The 17519-nt window shown below is 35.5% G+C and overlaps 1 protein-coding gene across 1 annotated transcript in view; it reads right to left on the bottom strand.

Annotated features, from left to right (window-relative positions):
* Positions 1-12532, bottom strand: part of LOC150089933 (uncharacterized) — a 41659-nt gene extending 29127 nt beyond the window's left edge. The window contains exon 1 of the mRNA XM_090368909.1: positions 12458-12532. The gene's annotated coding sequence lies outside the window, so the exon portion shown is untranslated. The remainder of the gene's footprint in view (positions 1-12457) is intronic.
* Positions 12533-17519: the final 4987 nt, after the last annotated feature.

The raw sequence follows: 17519 nt of genomic DNA, 5'->3' as shown, positions 1-17519 counted from the left end.
CAAATTTATATTTACAATGCCCCTAGCATTAGTGTACATGCACGTATTCTTACTCTTAGTTATCCTAATACACAGTGCATGTGCTCATTTGTCCCATGATTACCCACAGCAGGGCTAGTATCTTATACAGTACCTTAAAAATACTTAATATATTACTGTTACCATATAAGATGTCCAACAAAGACAACATTTTTAAGTGAAAACAATACACTAACATTTACTGAACAAAAATTAACATTTAATGAGATGACTGAGGGTATATTTTTAGATAATTGTTCAAAATTTGTGATGCCAATTCTCAATACACTAGTAAATAAACAGGAGGGGGGAGAAGGTATTGGAAATTATGGTATGGCAATCCTAATCGCCTCAGTTAAACCCAATACAGCCTTTATGGAATCATCTACTATTGTTTCTTTTTAAATATTTATTTGATTTCATGCATGAAGAAAATCTTCATATGGGAGATCTTTGTAAAAATCAAATAGCTTATTTTTACAGTCCATATACTTATTTTTAAACCATATTTCGGCTTGAAGATCAATAATTTCAAGTTGCAAGCTACGATTGTAGTTTTCAGCCATAGAAGTAAAAAAACAAGCGTGTCTTTTTCATGGGATCTTATATCAGCAAATCGACTTTCAAACTTGTCAAAAGGTCATTGTAATAACGAGAGGCAACGATCCTTTGGAAATGTGCATTTCTGTTTTAGCTTGGTACAACGTTCAAAGTGCACTAAATTGTCTTGCTCAATTTGTGATTTAAATAATAACTTATTCTGAAATGATTTGATGTCACCATACAAATCAGAAACCAATTTTCCTTTCCCTTGTAGTTTTAAAACAAGACAATTTAAAATGACCATAAATGTCTGCAAGAATTGTGAGATCAATCATTTCACATCCAGTAGTTGTTTTATTCGTTTCTCTTTTTTTGTCATAAAAATATCAATTTCATGATGCAGTTTAAATATAACACTTTGCCACGACTAAGCCATCTCACTACACTACGTAAAATCACATTCAGCTTCAATTTCTAAGAAACTAAAACATATGGTGATTAAGGCCATGTGATCTTATTAAATTTACCATTGAAATAATCACATTCTTAATGTGTTGAAGATCCAGTACTTTCCCACAGAGCTTCTTGATGCACAATGCAGTGAATTCCAATAGGAGGTTCACCTCCGATATCTATCATTTTCTTGGTTATCTACTCATTAGACCAATGTTTTTAATATTTAATCCTAACTTCTTAATAGATTGGCAACAATTTTCAAAAAGAATTTCACCTGTAGTGTTCCATGCATACTCTATAGATCAGCTAAATCTTCAACTGGTACAAAATTATCATTAATTCCACATATGAAGTTGAAGGGTTGGTCAGTGTCATCTACATCAATACTGTCATCCAATGCACACTAAAATATATCATTTGTTTTATATTTTCAAAAGTTGTTCAAACAAATTCTTTCCAATATCTTCTACTCTTTGCATAATTGTTTGACAAGACAAACTACTGTTCTGTATCCTTGTTCGTTTCTCTGGACAAATTTTTTCCACGACTTTTAACAAATTCACCATACTTTCAAAAGTGATCAAATGTGCAACTCGATAACTGGCACTTACAACAGATATTTTTCTTCACGGAAATGTTTTTAGTGTGTTTTGTTGTTTTCTTAATTCGTGTTGTAACTTTGAGCACTTTTCTTTTTGCAACACTTTTATATTGATCATAAGATTTATGCTTGGAATCAGTGTCATTTTAAATTATATTCTTTAAAAACTGACCAGTCTCCTTACACTGCTTTTTCGTCATACTCAATGAAGAAATAGAGTTCAGTCCACCTCTGATTAAAAACAAGACACTGTAAATCAACTTTCCTATTTCAGAACATTAAGGATGATTTTTTAATTCAATACAAAGAACAAGCTATATCAAAATAGTAGAATTTCACAATATGAAAAGATTGATATGTACATAACTGTATTTAGGGTACATATGACTACACTGGACTGCATGTACACATTTGATACAAGTCGAGCTTGATGCTTGCATGCCTGTACATGCAGTGGCTCAACTCTCTAAAACACTGTTTTAGTTCACTTTCCACATGGGCCATAGGTTGGACACCACTGCTTTGAATCATTAAAAATGTTTACACCTTCCTTTGGGAATTTATTTGTCAAAAAGAGGGGACATATTGAGTGCTCAACATGTGACAATTTAAACTTCATTAAAATTTATACATTTTACATATAGACTTAAATCAAAACAGTTTCAAATGTTGAAGTAAAAGCAATGAAGGAATTTAACTTTAGCTTAAAAACACAAAAATTAAAATATATGATGCATTTTCTCATCCATGTTCTCACTGAGAAGCTTCCATAAAGTTGGACACATCACAAACTACATTATGCAGGATTCTAAAAAATTACAGTAAATTTTAAAATTCTAGTTCTAATCACAATTGCAGTAATAAACAGAAAACTCCAAGAAAAAATCCATAATGTTGAAATCCTAATATTAACATTCTACCTAACCTAAGAAAATATTAAAAATGTTTCCCTAAGTAAAGGAATTCTTACTGTGAAAGCTGCAGAGTTTGGAACTCTGCTTGGAAAGGGAAAATTTGAACCAACTGATGGCTGGTGTCTTAACGGAAAACTGGAAATAACAATTTATGGCAAAAAAATGTGAACAAACCAGCAGTATATGAATGGATAAAAACAGTTCTTACATAATTATACAAAAATTATAAGATGGAGGATATACATGAAATCTGCCTTTATTGAGCATTACACAATGTGCATTATCTTTCAAAAATAGCTCAAACTCAGCAGGGAAAAAACAAAAAGACAGGATAACAGTTCTGGTTATGTGTATATAATATGATGGGAAGTCATAAAAAGGAACTGTTTGTTACAGAAATGGCAAAACTTGACATTGTTTTTTATTTATACTATTACCGATAAAATATACAAGCAACAGAAATGTGTGGATGACTAGCAAGATAGTTTTGGAATTTTTAAGAATAGGATAAGGAACCGATTTCAAAGAACAGAAAAATTTGCTTTGTTTCTGGACTTTTTCCTGTACTCAGTGTCATTCAATATTTAGATCAAGAAATAATAAAAACATTAAAAATCCTTTACAAAAAAGATATGTGAGAATAAGTATATTAATATATAATAATAACTGATACAGAAATAAATTCTGAAGAAATTGCTAAATAAGCTTGGAATGATGTAACTGTAAACACAGTTATTAGTTATTAGATGTGCGGAAATTTGCCTTTAGCCAGCGGGTGGTTAATTGCTGGAACAAACTTCCATCTGTCGTTGTGGAAGTTGATAGGTTAAATAAATTTAAGGAGGAACTGGATAGGCATTTGGAGGGAATGGTGTGTTTTTTTTTTGTTTTTTTTTTTTGGCTGATGCTGCATAAGCTCCTACACTTGCTTTCTTGCATCATGTGCCACTACTACTACAGTTAATTACTTAAAAAAATATATGCAGGGTGACAAAATTACAAGAGAGTAAGAATGAATAATCAGCAACACAGTGAAGAAATTACAGAAACAATTAAACAGGTGAAATTTAAAGAGATGAAGACATTGCAGTAACTTCCATTCTGAAAAAACAATACTGCATTTCATATTTCAAAAATACAAATACTGATGAAAATGAGCAGGAAGAGTGTTGCTGCCAGTGCCATTTTCAAAAGAATTTAGACATCATTTGGGTATTTTAAGGAGAAATTTGTAGTTACAAGGTGAATGGCCAGAAGGGTTCGATTGTTTGTATAAGGTACAAAAACAATCCAATTTCTCATCTCATACAAAGAGATGAGTTATTTGGCTGTTCACCCCAATTCCAAATTTTATAATTTAAATCACATATAATAAAATTAACTTACTATATGTGATTTATAAAATTTACTGTAACATAAAGCATTCTTTGAATTGTGCATTTATAAAACAAATTCTGTTAACAAAATCAACTGGTTAATTGAATCAATTTTCAATTTCAAAATGTTATTCTAATAAGCAGAACATGCCTTAGGTTTTTTTAAATTTTTATAATGAAATAGCCATATACAAAATCATCAAAATGTGATTAAAAAATGTATCCCATCATGGCACAGAAACTGCAAATGCAAACTGCTTCCTTCAGGGAATATTTGATTTTGTCTTCTTACTGGCACCAAAGAACAAATGATGAACTTGGTATGGCAGAAGACATGTATATAATCTTTATTGCAATAAGAGAAATGAACACTGACATTTAAAAATTCTTAATAATAATAATATTTTAACCATAGTAATGAGAGCATTCTTGAATTCAATGGGCATATACAAAATCATCAAAATGTGATCAAAAAATGTATCCCATCATGGCACAGAAACTGCAAATGCAAACTGCTTCCTTCAGGGAACATTTGATTTTGTCTTCTTACTGGCACCAAAGAACAAATGATGAACTTGGTATGGCAGGAGACATGTATATAATCTTTATTGTAGTAAGAGAAATGAATACCGACATTTAAAAATTCTTAATAATAATAATATTTTAACCATAGTAATGAGAGCATTCTTGAATTCAATAGGCATATACAAAATCATCAAAATGTGATCAAAAAATGTATCCCATCATGGCACAGAAACTGCAAACGCAAACTGCTTCCTTCAGGGAATATTTGATTTTGTCTTCTTACTGGCACCAAAGAACAAATGATGAACTTGGTATGGCAGAAGACATGTATATAATCTTTATTGTAGTAAGAGAAATGAATACCGACATTTAAAAATTCTTAATAATAATAATATTTTAACCATAGTAATGAGAGCATTCTTGAATTCAATAGGCATATACAAAATCATCAAAATGTGATCAAAAAATGTATCCCATCATGGCACAGAAACTGCAAACGCAAACTGCTTCCTTCAGGGAATATTTGATTTTGTCTTCTTACTGGCACCAAAGAACAAATGATGAACTTGGTATGGCAGAAGACTATATATATATATCTGGTGAGTATGGGCTTGGCACATCCAGGGTCCTGAGCTGGATATCATCATTCTCCTCTTTCTTGGTGATTCCCTTCTACTTTTGTCTGTCTCTCTCTCTCTCTTAGGGTAACTCGTAAATTTTTTTTTGGCTGACTGGTGCAGCATAAGCCTCAGGCTTCCTTGCACCATATAGCTAATAATAAATCTTTATTGCAGTAAGAGAACTGAACAATACTAACATTTAAAAATTCTTAATAATAATATTTTAACCATAGCAATGAGAGCATTTTTGAATTCAATGGGCATATACAAAATCATCAAAATGTGGTTAAAAAAATGTATCCCATCATGGCACAGAAACTGCAAATGCAAACTGCTTCCTTCAGGGAATATTTGATTTTGTCTTCTTACTGGCACCAAAGAACAAATGATGAACTTGGTATGGCAGAAGACTATATATATATATCTGGTGAGTATGGGCTTGGCACATCCAGGGTCCTGAGCTGGATATCATCATTCTCCTCTTTCTTGGTGATTCCCTTCTACTTTTGTCTGTCTCTCTCTCTCTCTTAGGGTAACTCGTAAATTTTTTTTTGGCTGACTGGTGCAGCATAAGCCTCAGGCTTCCTTGCACCATATAGCTAATAATAAATCTTTATTGCAGTAAGAGAACTGAACAATACTAACATTTAAAAATTCTTAATAATAATATTTTAACCATAGCAATGAGAGCATTTTTGAATTCAATGGGCATATACAAAATCATCAAAATGTGGTTAAAAAAATGTATCCCATCATGGCACAGAAACTGCAAATGCAAACTGCTTCCTTCAGGGAATATTTGATTTTGTCTTCTTACTGGCACCAAAGAACAAATTATGAACTTGGTATGGCAGAAGACAATTATATATATAATCTTTATTGTGGTAAGAGAAATGAACAATACTGACATTTAAAAAATTCTTAATAATAATAATATTTTAACCATAGTAATGAGAGCATCCTTGGTTTCAGGAAAGGTGTCTATCGAAAGGAAAGTGCAAATGTATCTCCAATTCACAGAGGGGAATCAAAAGGTGAAGTGAGTAATCATAGACCTGTAAGCTTGATTTCTGTTCCAAGAAAATAATCAAATCACTTATCGAAGAAATAATGCACAACCATCTAGACAGGAATAGTTATCTGGCAGTCACGGCATGGATTTGTTAAAGGAGCAATCTCTGCCCAATCTGATCAATCTATGACACAGTAACAAAGGAACTGGATGCAAAACACAATTCTGACACCACATACTTAGATTTCAGAAAATCTTTTGATAGTGTTCCACATAAAAGACTGCTGTACAAACTTGGAGAAGTGTGGCATTAGGTGCAGTTTACTGCTATAGAAAATGGGATGGCTTAGTGGGATTGATTATCAATGGACACTACTCTTCTTGGATTAATGTTATTAGTGGAGTCCCCCAAGGTTCAGTACAGGGCGTATTTTTGCTTTCAATATTTATTAATGACAATGATGAAGGCATACAAGGCTTAATGGCTAAGTTTGCAGATGATATGAAGGTTGGCAGGGTGATTAATGAAGACATGATACTGCAACAAAATCTAGAAAAATTAGGCAGATAGACTGAGAAGTGGGAAGTTCAACATTGACATATGCAAAATACTGTTATGGGTAGCAGAGCGGTAATCCCAGAATAATATACCAAAAATCTGGAAGCCTTATTTCAGGAAGAATATGGATCTGTTGGAATAGCTACAGAAACAGGCAAAAAAAGTGTATTCTTACCACGAAAGGCTTCAGTTCTGCAAATGCAGGATCTGGAAACTAGGCACCTGCAGAGAGATCTCATTGAGGTGTACGGCTTTGAATAGTAAGCATGGTGATGACATCCTCCTTTTTGCTCAGACAACTCGCATAAGGGGACAAATTTAAACCGAAGGATGGTTGCAGGAAGACAGACTGCTTTCAGCCAGCAAGTAGTTGATTGTTGGAATTAGAGCTGATGGCCAGGTGACCAAAGTGTTGTTTTTTTTTTGATACTGTATAAGCTTACTTTCTTGAACCATTTGCCACTATTAACACTTGTACAGCAATTTTTAATGATACACATTAAAAATGGTTTTCCAAGACCTAGACATTTTGAAACAAAAGCAGTGTTTATTTTTTTAAATAGAGGGTTCCAGTGTTCAATTATTCCAGTCAGAGGGCTTATCAAAACAGAATTCCTTCTGTTTTGATGACTGGAATAATTAAGGCTTATAAAAACAGAAGGAATTCTGTTTTGATAAGCCTTGGATAAGGAAGTTCTGCAAAAAATACAGAAATGTTCACAGAAACTGATACTCCTTTCTATCATTGTTACCTGCCAGTATATTGATTTTCTTCCAATTTAAGTTGTTTTGAAAGACATTTTATTGTTACTATCAGCAAAATGATTTATGGAAGAAAGCTTACAATTACACCTGCCAAAAAATAAAATAAAGTTGACATCATAAAGTAAACAATTTTGAATTATTTCTTGCCGATTTTTAAAACTGCATGTGTAGGATCACTTAGATCCCTGCACCTCGAGTACTTTGTGTCCTCATAACAAATTGCCATATTTTTAAACTAAAAATGTATATTTTTAATTTTTTGAAATTAACTCCCCTTCTGCTCACTTTTAGACTTGTTAGTGAGCAAGTCTCAGTTAATTCACTGGATCTAAACAGCACTGAAAATCTGTGGATGCAGATAATTCCCCCGCCCCCAAATTCAATATTTTCTGCAATCAACACTACACTAAGACTTTTTTTCATAGAAAAATTTTAAACTTAAGTCAAAATTGCAAAAATTAGGTTGAAACAGGCAAGTTCCAATTAATGTTTGGCACTGCATGTGTGGGTACACACACACATGGGTTTTGTTTTTTAAAAGCATACCTTGAGATATATTTTCTTATCTCGAGGATAGCTTCATCTGATTTTAAATCAATGTACATTTCATAAAACTGCTTTCTATCACAGTGATCAAAAAGTGTCTCCACAGTGGCTACTTGCAAACATTTTATATAATCTTCATTGTCGTTTTTAATTCAGTGCTACTTTTAGAGTTTGAATTGTGCTGAGCTGCACTACAGTAGTTCTGATTTCCCTTGCAGTTGTACATTAGCTTCTACAGCATTGTTTCAACAATGTCTACATATAAAATGTATCTTAATAGTATCAAACACATTGTCATTAGAGCAAAAAGTGTTTTTAGTTGATTGTTTAAAAATGACAATAAGTACACAATCTCTGAAGCATGAATCCCAGCAATGATTTCTGGAAACAAGAGCCTCATTGCAAAACTGTCAAAGATTCTCTCAGATCTGCTGAGTATGGGTTTGGCACACCCAGGGTCCAGAGCTAGATATCATCATTCTTCTCTTTCTTGGTGATTCCTTTCTACCTCTCTCTCTCTCTCTCTCTCTCTCTCTCTCAGGGTAACACAGGAATTTTTTTGGCTAGTGCAGCATAAGCCTCAGGCTTCCTTGCATCATATGGCTAAAAATAATAATAATAAAATAATAAAAAGTGGGAGTCCATTCATTTTAACAAAGGAGAAGTTAGATGGAAAGTCCAGCAAAATCAATCAGGAAATTGTCATAACAATTTAGGCTTAGTTCCAGCTTGACTCAGAAAGCTGTTACAGAGGAACTGAAAGTTGCAGATTATCAAAATAGGTTATATTACACACTGGACAGACGTGTGGCCAAGACCTGCTAATTTTCGCAAATTCGGAAAAATGCTAACTTATTGTGATTTTTTTCTCGTAGAGGATGTGTGTTTTTTTTTTTTTTTATGAAACCTCAAACATGAAATGTATTAGAACCTATGAGTTCTTAGTACCGTGCATGGGTTGGAGGTTGAGAAGATATTTGTTGATATTAGACTTGAACTTCTGTAAACTAATTTTCAGGAAATATGTACAAAGGAAGGTTGATCCAGAAAACGGCAGTTGAATGAATAAACAAGGAAGATGAAAAGTTAGTTCTGTGAGTTTGAAGTTGGGCAGTAAATGTAAGTTGGCTGGTGGTGGCACGTGTTCAGACTGTTTTGAAAGAGCAGGAATTATAGAAGCCAATTCAGAAGAACAGTGCCCATGGAAGTATCTGTAGAAAAGGCATGCAGCAGAAACAGTACATCTATGAGACACAGCGGAGAGAGACTGTTAGAGATGAGTCATTAATTAACCTAACTGCCCTCTTCTGAATGGAATCTAGAAGCCTGAGAGAGGTTTTGGGGGTACAGCCCCAGATATGGGAACAATATTCCATGGTAGGGCAGATTTGCGATTTGTACAAAGTGAACAGCTGTTTGGAAGAAAAGTGATGGCGAGAGCGAAAGAGAAAACCAAGTTTTTTAGATGCAAAGGAAGCAATATTTTTAATGTGCTTGTGCCAAGACAGATTAGAAGTTATAATCCCCAAAAGAGATATATCATCTTATCTAGAAATCGGAGTGTCACCAAAGATAAGCATAGGAGCAGAAGAATCCTTTTTGCGAGAAATAAGACAGGAATGAGTTTTAGAAGAATTGAAAACTAAGTTGTCTTTGACCCACTGGAGAATTACCAGGAAATCAGCATTTAAGGAATTGGTAGCGGATATTCGAGAAGTTGAAGCTGATTGAGCAGGGCAAGGTTTCTCGAACTGAAAAGTGGAATGCAATGTGCTAGCATCAGCAAAACTATGGATAGGATTTCAGGTCAATGGTAGAAGGTCATTAATATACAAGAGGAAATGAGTGGGGGAAAGAACTGCACCTTGGAGGACACCAGCATTAGTGGAGAAGTTAGACAGAGAGCCATGTACCATCACCCGCAGTGAGCAGGCTGTGTCCTCATTTTCTTTTTAAAAATCAATGGTGCAAATTTAAACCAAATAGGGCAGTGATAAATAGAATGTATAGGTTTTTAAGAAATATTTTAGGAATATTAAATCAGAAACTCTTTTACCTGATACTTTTTCAGGAATAACTGCATTTGGGTAAGATCTATTTAGAATAGTATTGTAATAAAATAAATCTAGTAAGAGGATGAAGGAATAAGTTAATATTTGTCCAATTTTACAAAAATTAGCAGGTCTCAATCACACAGTCCAACATGTCTAATAAGTTTCAAAACTATAAAAAGTGCAACCATTATCAACCCACTGCAGGATGGTAGCCTCCTCAACAATTCATGCTGAGGGAAATGGACCATAATCTGCCACACTGGTCCAGTGCGGGTTGGCAGATAGGATTACCATAATGTCTGTTACATTTTTATGTCAATAGGTTAAATTATTGTGACTGGTTTACTATTATTCAACGTGGAGAGGATATTTTGGGCATGATGTTCTACACTGATGAAGCTTAAACCTCAAATCCCAGGCTATGTCAACATGCACCTAAGTTCTTCAGAAAACTTCCCCACATAATTATTCAAGTACCTTTATGCTCAGAGAAAACTGGCACTTGGGTTGGGATTTCAAGAAGGCACATCACCAGTGCAATTTTTTTTTTGCTGGAACCATTAATTCTGAGCATTATTGTTTGCAAATTTTGTTCCCATTTATCAGAGTAAAAGGGGATAAAATTAACAATGCACTCTTCCAACAAGATGGTACTACAGCACATACACAACTCAATTTGATGGAATTCCTGGAAGAAGCCTTCAGAGAATGCAAAATTTCAAGAGGAATTTGGCTTCCACATTCATCCATCCTCATCACCCTACTCCTCCTCATGGGGAGCAGCCAAGTCCAAAATAATCCAAAAACTGCTGAATTAGAAACAGCAATTAAAATTTGCAGCCTATTACAGCTGCAAAATTAATGTTCTTGTTTATACTCAGACACGATCACCAGAGTTTACAATAAATCATCAATACAAGATGTTAATCGTATTTAGCAGTCACAGGTTTGAACTCCGGTCCATTCAAAGAGCACATGCTACTGCACTCTTGCTCCTGACCTCTCAGCTACGTCACAGTGGCTACCAATAAAGTGACAAGTCATTGTGTCAAGAAAATGGACAGCCTTTCAGCACTTACTCTAAACAGTATGTAGTGTTTATAAATATTATGTAAATGTCTGCCAATAGAGTAAATATTGTACATCTAGTAGTACTGCAGAAAAAACTTTGATCAGCCCATATAATATTTAAATTTTAAAGTAGACTGAATTTAATTACTAATTTTAATATGTATTGCCATTTTTCATATTTTCCCACTTAATTTAGACTCTTATAACTAACAGGTGAAATCATAATAGATTCAGAAATGATAATGAACACTAGGTATCTAAGAAATCTGATTATTGGGTTGAATTAATTCCCATAACCATTAGTACAGAAAATTTTATTAAAGATTCTAAGTTAAAATCTACTTAAGATCCTAAGACACTCTCCCTTCCCTCTACTACAGATATTTGAACAGCTAACAGAAGTCAACAGTGAGACAGATGTTGCAGGAGTAACATCTGTTGGCTCAAAGTGCTACACTACATAAGTGGAAATGTTAGTGCGCAAATCAATATATTCTCCATTATTTTAAAATATTAATATCTTCTGATGAAGAAGGTTGTCTTGAAAAAAAAAAACTTATAAATGGGTGCAGTAGTATATGCAATACACCATCAGGGATAAAAAAGCTGGATTTTTTTTTAAAGCCATATTACTTGAATTTAACAAATATTATGTCGACCAAAAGTTAAAATAATAAAAGGAATACAAAAATTTACATCGCCATCAATTAAATGAAAAATTTTTATTTTAAATTATTTTATTGTCGTGAACATACATGACACACACACAATCCTGAGGGTTAATCCTTGAGTAGTCAAGAAGAGTTTGAACCACCTGTACTTTTTTGAAATTTTCCCACCACAAAATATGTACCAGAAAATGAAGTCATGACTTCCAAGTACTTTTCAGAGATACACTATACAGAGATAGGATAGATTGTAGTAAAACAATTTAGTAGTAGCCTTTGAAAAGTCAAGGTTACCATTTTCCATGAAATTGGAAAAGGATATATAGTCTGCAGAATATATGTCCGAAATTTTGCATTCAGCCAGATTAATAGATTGTTAGAATAAAGTTCAGCTAGTGCCGTGGAGGTGGGGTTATTTATAGTTTGGATAAAATTATTGGAAGGAAAATATATTTTTTTAGTTATTATTTTTAGCTGCTACAGAAGCCTTGCTTCTTTACATCATATTGCCAATAACACTTAACCTTATTCAACTGCCGGCTAAACAGAGGTAACTGATATCATGGTTGTGAAACGTTGTCTAGCTTAATTGAACAGCCACTAACTTACTACAAACTACAGCCTTTCAAACAAAGTAACCGGTCATACCTATCCGAACATGATAATTAAAGAAAAATATGCATATCGTATTCCACGCGCTTCACCGAAAATTACAGTTAAAATACATACCACACATACTACCTCAGAGAATCCATCACATCTTCGACCAGAAAGAAAACGTGGAGGACCTTTGTTAGTTGCGACACCTATGTCGAGTAAATAAATTCAAATCTCGATACCAGGACTCTCAACATAACTGGTTATTGATCACATATTTTATCTAATCTGTGGTTATAGGAAAAAAAAAAAAGGGAGAGAGAGAAATTTTGCCTCGTCTTGGTTGCACTCTCCAGAGGCGCTTGACTGTCCCTTTCTCAGTAAAATCATTTTTCATCCAGTAAACAGGCAATTCGTTCATCCAATACACGCACTCCGTTTTTGTGTTACAGCAAATAAGGACACCTCATGGCCTGAGTTGCTATAGGGAAAAACTAAAGAACAACAGAAAAAAAATTACTATCAGAGATTCATCGAGCCAAAAATATCGATTATGCTACCACTAGTGTTAGTAATAATAATCGACAAATTGATTCGAAAAACACGGAATTGAGTAAGTCATCATCATCAGCCATTTTCAATCCACTGCAGGATGAAGGCCTCTCCAGCAACTTTCCAGTTCCTTCTGTTTTATGTAATGGCCGTCCATATACTGTCCACGAACTCTTGTATTTGATCTGTCCATCTCCGTGTTGTCTTCCAGGTTTTATTTTAGTCCTCTTAGGTACCATTCTGTTATTTTCTTAGTCCATCTGTCATCATGTCTTCGAGCTATGTGTCCTGCCAAAGTCCATTTAAGTTCATTAGTTTTGATAAGAATGTACTTTATTTGTGTTTTCTGCTTAATCCATGTGTTTCTCTTTTCATCCAGCAGCCTGGTTCCTAATAAAATTCGCCCCATTCTTCGCTGTGTAGTTTTCAGCTTCTATTCCATTCTTTTGGTGAGTGCCCTAGTTTCACTTCCATAAGTCATGATGGAGAGTATACATTGGTTCATTATTTTACGTTTCAGATAAATTGGGATATTGCTCGTCAGTATGTGACTATATTTCCTGAATGCTATCCATCCGAAATTTATTCTTCTCTTGACTTCCAGCCATTTATCATTATTAAGGCTAATGACTTGTCCAAGATAAGTATAAGAATTCACCTTTTCAATTACTGCTCTTCAATGATTACATCCCTTGAGTAAGTGGGGATCATCAACCGCTTGAATGAGCTGCTAATAAACATCCCTACTAAAGGCAAGTTTATGTAGATCAACTCCTCACACAAAAAGGATATACGCAAGATTTGACAATTAAATTCTAAGACTGAGTCCGTTGCACATATGTCAAATCACATGGGACAACAATGCACCGTGCCAGCTCACTTACGCAACTGCTTCGCCCTAAAAGTTCATTTACGTATCGTAGTTCCTTCCCACTCAGTTTTGTTAGAGCTGTTGGATTGTTTGGGAAGTTGTCATTGTGTAAGTGATGGAACTAAGAGAGAATATAAAATTTTATATCAGCCTGTGAAAAAGTGCGACTGAAGCCTATGAATTGGTAAAATAAAAATGTATAGTAACGATACTTTGTCTCGCTTGTATGTTTATCGCTGGCTTAGAAGATTTTAGGATGGCAGTGAGAATTTGGAAGAAGACGAGCACTCTGCAAGTCTAACAACGCTTCAAACCTTCTGAAAGTCCAACAAGCAAGGGTGAAAAACGTTCGCACACCGATTGGATCAGGTCGTCAAATGACTCCTTCAATAGTATAAGAACATTAACAGAGAAAGAACATTAACAGAGAAACAATTTTAAATTGTTTCTCTAATCAAAATGAGCGATTGTACTGAACAGCAAAATGAAATCGAATGGCTGTTTCCAATTAGATAAAACTGCAAAAGAAACCCTCGAAATATTAAAAGCTGCTTTCGTAGATCAATGTATCGTCTGAAGACTTTTCAGTCGTTTGCAACTCGATCAAATGTGAAAATCATTCAGTTTGTACAGAGTATGTTCATTGTGAATTTGTCCCGCATAATCAAACAGCGAACTAGAAATACTACAAAACAGTTCTATGGCAACTAAGCAACTCTGTTCAGAAAAAAAAAGTTTCGAAAAGTTAAGGGAATTAGCGCTTGTATCGTGGCAATACCCCTGCACACTTCGCCCATTACATACAGGAACCATCTGAGAAGCATTCTACAGGGATGGGATACACTTAAATAGAAAGGGTGCAAGAATTTTTGCTGATGCTGTCGAGGCAGTGTTAGGTGGGTCGGAAAACTGCTAGTTGGGGGGGATACAAGGACTAATAGATTAACAGTAGCCACTGGCAGAGGTGGAAGTGATTCTTGCACTGCTTCTATTCAAATGAGCAGAAGTCTGAAAAACAAGATGCAGGATATTTCAGAGACTGCTGGTAGTCATTGCGTTACAAGTAAACACATGGGTTGTGTTAGGGTAGCTAAGAATAGGAACAGGTGCATGTATACCTGCGTGTACACCAATGCTAGGAGTTTGGTAAATAAATTTGATGAATTTGAGGTATTGCTGAAAACATCAAAGGCAGATATTGCTGGGATATCAGAGACGTGGTGTCACACAGATATAAGTAATGCGGAACTGGAATTTGGGGAATACAATGTATATAGAAAGGATAGACAGGACAGGAGGGGAGGAGGGGTTATGCTATTAATTAAGAAACACATAAAGTCAAAGGAAGTGAAGCCAGTTGACATCGATGGACAGGGCAGTGTCGAGTCAGTTTGGTGTGACATAAGCATAGGGAAATCAAAATTGAGAGTAGGAGTGTGCTATAGGCCTAATGACTCTGGTGAGTATAATAATATATTGTACAGGGAAATAGAGTGGGCCAGTAAATCAGAGAGTCTTATAATGGGGGATTTTAATTTCCCAGATATTGACTGGAATTTGTGGGTTGGTCACTCGCACACTAGCAAGGCTTTTGTGGATTTATTGGATGATTGTTTTCTACATCAGCATGTTCGTGAGGCAACAAGAGGGAGCAATACTCTTGATCTGATTATCAGTAGTGAATCTTCATGCATTAAGAACCTGCAGATAAATGAACCACTAGGTGGCAGTGATCACAGTGTGTTGAAGTGGGATTTACTCAAGGAGGTAACTACCATCAGAGGTAAAGGGAAGGGTTTTTGTTTTCGTAAAGGCGACTATGATGGTCTGAGACAGTATTTAAATTCTATACAGTGGGACCAACTGATGATGTTACCAACAGCAAACTCAAAATGGGAAGCATTCAAGGAACTAATATTGGTGGCTACCAGGCTTTACATACCAACTAAGAAATATTGTTCAAGGTTTAGGCCTAAATGGTTGTCAGATGGACTAATGAGACATGTGGCAGAGAAGAAAAATGCATGGGATACATACAAATTAATGGGTGACATGGAAGCCTATGATAGATATAAGTTGGTCTGTAACCAAGTCACAAAGGAGATTAGGCAGGCAAAGGCAGACTACGAAAAATCCTTGGCAAAGGATGCAAAGAAAAACAGAAAGGAGTTCTTTACATACTTGAACTCGAGAAGGAAAGGGATGAATCAGATTGGTCCACTGGATATTGATGGTTCAACAGTTGAGGATCCTGCTCAGGTGGCTAACAATCTAAACGAGTATTTTGCCTCTACATTCACGCATGAGGAGTTATTCAGGAAGGAGAATGATGTAGGTAAAGTAAACATTGGCAGTGAGCTGGATGATTTTGTAATAACTGAGAGGAAAGTGGAGGAGAGATTGTTGAGGATAAACATAAAAAAGGCACCTGGGGTGGATGGGATCTATCCAGTTATATTAAAGGAGGCAGCAAAGGAAGTATGCAAACCCCTAGCCATAATTATGAGAGCTTCTTTGGACTCAGGGGAGGTACCCATAGACTGGAGATGTGCAAATGTAACCCCAATTCACAAAGGAGGATCAAATGCTGACACAAGTAATTATAGACCTGTTAGTTTAACTTCTGTTCCAGGTAAATTAATGGAGGCACTGGTTAAAGAAGCACTGCAGGATCATCTAGACAAGAATTCAGTTATAGCTCAGACGCAGCATGGTTTTGTTAAGGGCAGGTCTTGCCTGACCAATTTGATTGGATACTATGATGTAGTCACAAAAGAACTGGATGCAGGGAATAACTTTGATATTATATATTTGGATCTTAGAAAGGCTTTTGATACTGTTACACATGGAAGACTGCTGCACAAATTGGAGCAGTGTGGCATTGGAGGCAAATTGCTGCTATGGATAAGGGGATGGTTGAGTGGCAGAAGACAGAGAGTGGTAATCAATGGACACTGCTCAACGTGGACTAATGTTATTAGTGGAGTTCCTCAAGGTTCAGTGTTGGGTCCATTGTTGTTTTCGGTGTTTATGAATGATATTGATGATGGGATATCAAGTTTAATGTCTAAGTTTGCAGATGATACAAAGGTTGGCAGGGTCGTTAAGGACACTACTGACGCTATGCTGCTGCAACAGGATCTGGAAAGGTTGAACAGATGGGCTGAGAGGTGGCAAATGAAGTTTAACATTGACAAATGTAAAGTACTACATATGGGTAACAGTAACCCCAGAGCAATGTATCAACTCTGCGGTACTACACTGACAGTGGTGGAGAATGAAAAGGACCTGGGGGTAATTGTGCAGGCAGATATGAAGTTCTCTGAGCAGTGCAGACGAGCTGCAAGAGTAGCTCATGGTGTCTTGTCAATGATATACAGGAATTTTTCTAGCAGGGATAAGGAGGTGATTATTCCCTTGTATAAGGCAATGGTTAGGCCACATCTTGAGTACTGTATACAGGTCTGGAGGCCTCATTTCAAGAAGGATGTAGAGCTGCTGGAACGGGTACAGAGAAGGGCAACAAGATTAGTAAATGGAACAAAGGGTTGCTCTTACGAAGAAAGGCTTAAGTTTTGCAAATTACAGAGTCTGGAGACTAGGCACCGGCGAGGTGATCTGATAGAGGTGTATAAGGCTTTGAATGGTTTGAGCATGCTCAATGCCAATGGGATTCTTCATCTTTCTCAGAATAATCACCTCAGAGGGCATAAATTCAAATTGAGGAAGGACGGATGTCGGATAGATGTGCGGAAATTTGCCTTTGGCCAG

Source organism: Mastigoproctus giganteus, chromosome 2 (assembly GCF_048544385.1).
Source record: "Mastigoproctus giganteus isolate SK-2022 chromosome 2, ASM4854438v1, whole genome shotgun sequence".
Taxonomy (NCBI): domain Eukaryota; kingdom Metazoa; phylum Arthropoda; class Arachnida; order Uropygi; family Thelyphonidae; genus Mastigoproctus; species Mastigoproctus giganteus.
Note: the sequence above shows the minus strand (reverse complement) of the source record. Positions and strands in the feature narration are given on the sequence as shown.